Below are 8,287 nucleotides of genomic sequence, written 5' to 3' on the forward strand. Positions count from 1 at the left end.
ATCCTGCATCCTCCCCACAACTTCCACCCACAACCACCATCCTCACAACACAATCTCAACATCACAATCACTACAACCCTACCAATACCACCATCATCACTTCCTCCACGGTCATCACCCTTCACAACCATTGCAATCATCACTTCCCATCATCACCCCTCCACCACCAAAACCCTCCCATCATAATTTCCATCATCTCGCCACCCAACAATCCCACCCACACCAACAATGTCACTACCGTTGCTCCATCATCTACATCCCTATCATCACATCGCCACCAACAACACTTCCATCATCAAGATTACTGCCATTATAACCCCCGGGGCCCCCCAACATGGCCCATCCAATTGCTCTGCTGAATACCACAACCATCCTCTATGACCTCACCACATCTGCATGGCCATCCTCGTCTGCAGGATCTTGATATCGTCAAAGATCTGTAACAAAAGACAGTAACAAATTATACAATGCAAGAAATACCATTCAGTTCTTTTGACATCCCATCTAGTTCATTGTTGATTTTATCTAATTCTTTCAATGTTTTCATGGATAAACATATTTACCACTGCAGGCCTCTTTCGGAATTTTTAAAAAAGGTGTAAAGTGTCATCTCTAGTCTCATTAGTATATATATATTTTGTGAGAGGTGTGATATATAAAATGAAATATATTTGAATGGCAAGATAAAGAAATTATTTATGGTGTATGTAAAGGTGACCAAAACGCAAGTTCAGCACTTTTTTGTTGTTGCAATTTTTGCCTCTATGAAAATCATTGGCCCAAATTAAATTCCAATTTCCTTTGCAACTCTCATAGATAAGAATGAGATTTGGGAGACTGGCCTGTTGTTCCTCCAAGAGTGTTTCACAAAAGAACTGCAGCTAATCCAAGGGCAGTGACCAATTGTTATTGTCTTATGTTTGGAAAACTGGGATAAACTTCAGCTCTATAACATTATGTCCTTGAGGCTCTTCATCTACAGGCCTACTATTTACGGTGGACAGGATCGACAGGTTTTAAAAATTTTTTATATCTAATTGTCCTATTTATGGCGTACACTTGTCCAACACAGACACAGGCATGTATTATTCCTACAAAACAGTCCTTTGTTTTTGTTTTTTGTTTTTAAGGGTTTTACGGCGCTTGCAACACATTTAGGTCATATCAGCGCCAGTGAAAAGGAAGAAAACGGGATAGTAACAATTTCTAGAAATACAATTAAAAGGTAAGACAAAGAGGAATTGGTTCAAATAGAAAACAGATGTAGATTCCAAGAGCACACCATCAAAGTACTTAGTTTGAGATCATCTAAAAGTCTCATCCAGACACAAGCACAGGAACAATGCATAAGAGTAAGAGAGATGATTTACAAGGAAAAAAATATCATCTCCCAAAACAATAACTATACATTCGACTGTTTTCCTCCTAGCCAGGGTCAGGACAAAATTAAGTAATCTCACTTCAAGACAACGACAGGAAACAATTGGAAAACGGGTATAGGGGGGATAGAAGACACAGCATGTACCTCCCCGCCCACTATGGGAGACAAAACAGTCCTGTGAACATGTGTGAGGTTAACAAAAAAGCAGACCATAAGATGGATATTTGAGCAATGATTGACAAACTTCTTTACTATTCTCAGGATAGACATTACGCAGTTCTAACCATCATCAGTGTTATCATACCATAATACATAAAGCAATTGACCAATCAATTTTTGATGAAAGTGCAGCGAATTTACGCAATGAGTAAATGGACACGGACAGAGTGGTGGATTGCTGTTAGACAGACAATTACTGTTTTCAAGTCATCAAGATTGTCGCACATGACGCAATTGACAATAGACTTTGATGACACAATGTGTAGTGTAGTGGTTTAAGCAGTGGTGGTAGGGACGGTAATGTAGTGGTTGTAGTAGTGGTGGGAGGGAGGATGATGTAGTGCAGCATGGATATACAGTCCACTCCGGATAATCGCAACACTTTGGGATCAGCTAAAATGTTGCGATTAACCAAAGTTGCAATTATCCGAAGTTGAGTTTCCTGACCACTATTGCAACATTTGACACAAATTTTATGGTAAACTCAAACCAATTGTTGTAAACATTGTTCTGAGTCCACCACATACTGAGCAAATTAATTGGAATTTTAAAAAATATATGACAACCCTGTATAGATTTTGACAAGCAAAATCAGATTTGAGGAAAGCCGACATATTAAGATTGGATTTGCTTTCACATTTTTGTGATTAGCCGTGATGAGAGACAAGCTCTCACCAAACCCGTTGGCCACAATGCACAGTTGTCAATCCCCAAACAAAGGATATCATCGCTCAGTCTCTCCTCACAACTGTCATCGTCTAACTGTTGTCTAAACGATGCCCTGCCCACTCTCCTCATGTCTAATGGTCACAAATGACCGCACAACCCGAACGGAAAAGCCCTACCCTCTTTTATCTCTAATACGGTGATGACACAATGTAGTATTAAACCCCGCCCACTCTCGATTCTTCAACGTGTCATGATTTCACATGATGAAATCTAATCATGAGATTTTGTTTGATTGATTCCATAAATTTGACTCCTTTTGAGGTCGAAAATTTGTTGCGATTAACCAAAGTTTGTTGCAATTAACCAGTGACTTTTATATAGAATTATTTCCGTTTCTTGGGAAATGTTGCGATTAACTGAAAGTTGCAATTAACAGAGTTGCGATTATCCGGAGTGGACTGTATTATTATTGACAACACTTATGACATCACAAGTTTATACAGACTCCTAAATATTTGAATATTCTTGGTCACTATTTTAAGATTAAGGCTAAGGGCTATGGCCAAGGGTGAGAAATGATTTAGACTTTATCAAAATAAAATCAGGTATCATTACTGTGGAATTCACATTAACTTGAGCAAGAGAAATACATTTTAGTCAAGCGTTTACCTTTAATTGTCTGCATGGCATGTATCTCTATTCTGCCAAACATTCACTTATATCCTATTAGACTTATTATATGATTGAATGTCTAAATTTATATCTTGTTTGGTAAAGGGTGGGGTTGGATTCTAACGATTATGTGTTACTGTTATATTTTAGATAAGTCCATCGTTGAACGAAGGCCATACACATCTCTTGGGAAATATTAAATTTTTACAAAGAAACTAAACATGTTACAAACTGAAATAGGAGAGCTTTAATCAGGGCCTTGGTTTAACTCATAACACAGGAGTATGGTTTTTAGTTGTTGCACCAATAGTATACAGTTCACAGCTGTTGAAAAATCTTCGTATCCTCGTATTTTAATCATATTTATCTATTTATTTATTTTTCTAACATATCTATGGATTGATTCAATTGTTAATCTATCCCATTCATTATCTATTTATTTAGCTATTAATTTATATATATATATATACACACACACACAAGAGATAGAGAGAGAGGGAGGGAGAGAGAGAGAGAGAGAGAAAGAAAGAAAGAAAGAGAGAGAGAGAGAGAGAGAGAGAGAGAGATAGAGAGAGAGAGAAAGAGAGAGGGAGAGAGAGACCAACTGGAATTCCTACCTCGGGATGAAGTCTCCATTCCGAATCCAGCCTTTTGAAGAATGAATACACAATCCGATCCCGTCTCTTGGAGAATGATGCCGTCCTTTGGGAAATAAAACAATGTTCTTTTTTTAATGTTTTGTAAATAGTAAACAGAAAAATGATCGAAATTATGTTTTGAAAGAAATATATATCTAAGGATAATTGATAACAACATGAAATTTTGACCATCCTCGCATAAAGAAATAAAAATAGAAAGAAGGAAAAAATTCTAAAAAAATAATAAATTCAGTAAACCTTCGAATAAGATTATGTTTTGAAAAATATTTACTTGAATAAATACCTAATGTTGGTTAACAATGAAAGCAATATGATACCGTATACGTATATTTACACGTGAAATTCAAACATAATACACGATTTTTAAAAAGATTAGATTTCTTACCTGTGGATGATGTCAACTCCCTCGAAATTCTCCATCATCTACATTACTGCCATTACACCCCCGGGGCTCCCCAATATGGCCCATCCAATTGCTCCGCTGAATAACACAACCATCCTGTGACATCACCACACCTGCATGGCTATCCACATCTCCAGGATCTTGATATCGTCAAATATCTGTAACAAAAGACAGTTTAGTGGTTTATGCAGTGGTGGTAGGGATGCTGATGTAGTAGTTGTAGTAGTGGTGGTAGCGAGGATGATGTAGTGCAGAATGGATATATTATTGACAACACATGATAACACAAGTTTATACAAACTCCTGATTATTTGAATATTAGACTAGTCTAGTGGAAGTAACATTAGAAAAAAAGATATCATTAAAAATAATATCTTCGTATACTCATATTTTAATCATATTTATTAGCACTTTTCTTTTAAATTTACTTTTTTATTTATTTATTTATTTATTTCTCTACCTATTTATGGATTGATTCAATTGTTAATCTATCCCATTCATTATATATCTATTTATCTATTAACTTTTAAACAACAATAAGTATGAAAATATTACGAGCTCCTTTCCCAACACACACACACACACACACACACACACACACACACACACACACACAAGAGAAAAAGAGAGAGGGGAAAGAGAGAGAGAGGACAGAGAGACAGAGAGAGAGAGAGAGACTGAGAGAGAGACTGAGAGAGAGAGACTGAGAGAGAGAGAGAGAGAGAGAGAGAGAGAGAGAGAGAGAGAGAGAGAGAGAGAGAATTCCTACCTCAAGATGAAGTCTCCATTACGAATCCAGCCTTTTGAAGAAATCCGATCCTGTCTCTTGCAGAATGATGCCATCCTTCGGGGAATAAAACAATGTTCCTTTTTAATGTTGTGTAAATAGTAAAAAGAGAAATGATCGAGGAAATTATATTTTGAAAGAAATGCTTGACTAATGATAATTGATAATAATATGAAATTTTGACCACCCTCGCAAAAAGAAAAAGAAAAAAAAATTCATTAAACGCTCGAATAAGATTATCTTTTGAAAAGATTTACTTTAATAAATACCTAATGTTGGTTAATGATGAAAGCAATATGATACCGTATACGTATATTTACATGTAAAATTCAAACATAATATATGATTATTAAAAAGATTAAATTTCTTACCTGTAGATGATGTCAACTCCCTCGAATTCTCCATCATCTACATCCCTATCATCACATGGCCACCAACAACAAGATTACTGCCATTACAACCCCCGGGGCTCTGTTGAATACCACAACCATCCTCTATGACCTCACCACACCTGCATGGCCATCCTCGTCTCTAGGATCTTGATATCGTCAAATATCTGTAACAAAAGACAGTAACAAATTTTTAAATGCAAAAAATACAATTCAGTTCTCTGACATCCCATCTAGTTCATTGTTGATTTTATCTAATTCTTGCAATGTTTTCATGGCTAAACATATTTACCGCTGCAGGACTCTTTCGGAATTTTTAACAAAGGTGTAAAGTGTCATCTCTAGTTTCATTAGTATATATATATTTTGTGAGAGGTGTGATATATAAAATGTTCAGCACTTTTTTGTTGTTGCGATTGTTGCCTCTATGAAAATCTTTGGCCCAAATTAAATTCCAATTTCCTTTACAAACTCCTGATTATTTGAATATTATACTAGTGGAAGTAACATTAGAAAAAAAAAGATCTCAAAAAAATAAAAATAAAAGATAAATGATGAAATAATGAAATGTTACAAGTAAGATAGAGAAACGTTCTGTTTCTTTAAGTGGTGGGTGAGATTCTTACACCAGTTGTGAGCATGATATTCACTCTAAATAATTTTAGTCAAGCGTTTATCTTGAACTTGTCTGCGTGGCGTGTATCTCTATTCTTCCAAACATTCATTCATGTCCTATTACTATTAGACTTATTAGACGTCTAGTCTATATGAATGAATGTCTAAATTTATATCTAGAGGAAAATGGCGGGGTTGGATTCTCACGATTTTGTGTTACTGTTATATTTTAGATAAGTCCACCGTTAACGATGGTCATACGCATCTCTTGGGGAAATATTAAATTTTTACAAAGAAACTAAACATGGTACAAACTGAAATGGGAGAGCTTTAATCGGGGCCTTGGTTTTAACTCATAACACCGGAGTATGGTTTTTAGTTGTTGCACCAATTGTTTACAGTTTACAGCTGTTGAAAAATCTTCGTATCCTCGTATTTTAATCATATTTATAATCACCTTTTTTTTTAAAAAATAAATTTTTATTTATTTATTTCTCTACCTTACCTATGGATTGATTCAATTGTTAATCTATCCCATTCTTATATATTTATTCATTTATTAATTTTAAAACAATAATAAGTCTGAAAATATTACGAGGTCCTTTCCCGACACACACACACACACACACACACACACACACGCACACACACAAGAGAGAAAGAGAGAGAGAGAGAGAGAGAGAGAGAGAGAGAGAGAGAGAGAGAGAGAGAGAGAGAGAGAGAGAGAGAGACCAACTGGAATTTCTACCTCGAGATGAAGGCTCCGTTACGAATCCAGCCTTTTGAAGAATACACAATCCAATACCGTCTCTTGCAGAATGATGCCGTCCTTTGGGGAATAAAACAATGTTCTTTTTTAATGTGTAAATAGTAAACAGAAAGATGATCGAATAAATTATGTTTTGAAAGAAATGCGTCACTAATGATAATTGATAACATGAAATTTTGACCACCTTCACAAAAAGAAAAAAAAAGAAAAGAAAAAAGAAAACAAAAAAAAAAAAAGAAAAAAAGAAAGAAAAAAAATAATAAATCCAGTAAACCCTCGAATAAGATTATCTTTTGAAAAAGATTTACTTTAATAAATACCTAATGTTGGTTATGATGAAAGCAATATGATTTGTATTTTGACGTATGAAATTCAAACATAATATACGATTTTTAAAAAGATTAAATTTCTTACCTGTGGATGATGTCAACTCCCGCGAAATTCTGTTGTCTTCCTGAATGGTCCCTTGATCTGGAACTCAAACAAAACAATGGGATTAAACACTGATGGTGATGATGCCGGAAAAATAAAGATAAGGGGAAAAAGAAAAAAAACTGAACACTTACCATTTTATATGAAATCTTACAAAACAAATCCTGTCCTCCACTGTCGTCCTCCAAGCCCTGTGAAATCTGAAATGATCTAAAATACTGGTGATAAGTCATGGCAATAATACATATATACATATAAATATACAAATAATAATAATACATTAAATAACGCGACGGTACCGTCAAACAACAAAAAAAGGGGTGTTGATTAGTAAAAATACAAGAATATAGGCCTATAATTAGTAAGAAAAATGAGATAACGGTTTTCCAACCCTACCAGTTGGACTTCCACCGTCATCTGAGAATAAAATTTCGCGGAGCAATCAGGTGTGTAGCTGTGATTTGTTTTTATGAAAATGTAAACAGCTCATCAAACGTTGGAGAATGATGGTCCTAACACTCTAAAGACGCGATTACCTTCTTGAGTTGAGGCGGAGCAATTCATGTGTAAAATAAAAACGGAATGCACTGAGACAAAATGTTGTATTGGTCACACTGACGATCTTAATGCCCTCGTGCTGACGTGATAAATGATTTCGAGGTCACAAAAATGTAAAAAAAATAAATTATAATAATAATAATAATAAAATAAAAAACAAACAACCAAAAGAAAGAAAGAAAAGACATGAATGGATTTTTTTAAATAGACGATTTTAATGATAACTCATGTGCGTTTAAGTTTAAAGCCGATTGTCTTGTCCGTATAATGCACATTTTATAATATGTATGTGCTGTTGAGGCCCTATGCTCGACTATGTGGTCTAGTGGCATGACACTCGCTTTCGGATCGGAAGGTCCCGAGTTCGAGCTTCGCTCGGCGCATAGTTGAGTCCTTGGAGAAGGCTCTTTAATCACATTCTCTCACCGTACTCAGATGTAAAATGAGTACCTGGCCGTTCAAAGCGTTGTCTCTGGCCGGAAAAAAATTGTAATATCGCCTTACAGGCGTCATGTCCCGTCCTTCATGTTAAATGTTGTTGTTGGCCAGGGACCCCTTGTAAAGCGCTTTGAGCACGATTAAAAAAAAAAAAAAAGATAGCGTTGCGTTTTGAAAAGGTGATTCGCTATTATACTCCGCTGGAGTACTACAAACTAACGTCGGATAACAATAATATTAATGTGTCCACTATTAAAACGCGTGATCATCTCACTGAACCAAATGCTCGCGGTAAT

General features: G+C 35.5%; 2 long non-coding RNA genes across 2 annotated transcripts; both read right to left on the reverse strand.

The window, feature by feature from the left end:
- Nucleotides 1–249: 249 nt before the first annotated feature.
- On the reverse strand, nt 250–4,153 carry LOC144966755 (uncharacterized). The gene is made up of 3 exons (XR_013644265.1): nt 3,986–4,153; nt 3,559–3,643; nt 250–437 (listed from the first exon to the last, which is right to left on the reverse strand). It is a non-coding gene; the product is annotated as an uncharacterized LOC144966755 (long non-coding RNA).
- Nucleotides 4,154–4,769: 616 nt separating this feature from the next.
- Nucleotides 4,770–7,255, reverse strand: LOC144966756 (uncharacterized). Its single transcript, XR_013644266.1, has 3 exons — nt 6,543–7,255; nt 5,162–5,346; nt 4,770–4,847 (listed from the first exon to the last, which is right to left on the reverse strand). It is a non-coding gene; the product is annotated as an uncharacterized LOC144966756 (long non-coding RNA).
- Between the last annotated feature and the right edge of the window lie 1,032 nt (nt 7,256–8,287).

The sequence above is a fragment of the Berghia stephanieae genome, chromosome 2, assembly GCF_034508935.2.
Source record: "Berghia stephanieae isolate SIO BIC M18660-M18661 chromosome 2, UCSD_Bste_1.3, whole genome shotgun sequence".
Lineage (NCBI taxonomy): Eukaryota > Metazoa > Mollusca > Gastropoda > Nudibranchia > Aeolidiidae > Berghia > Berghia stephanieae.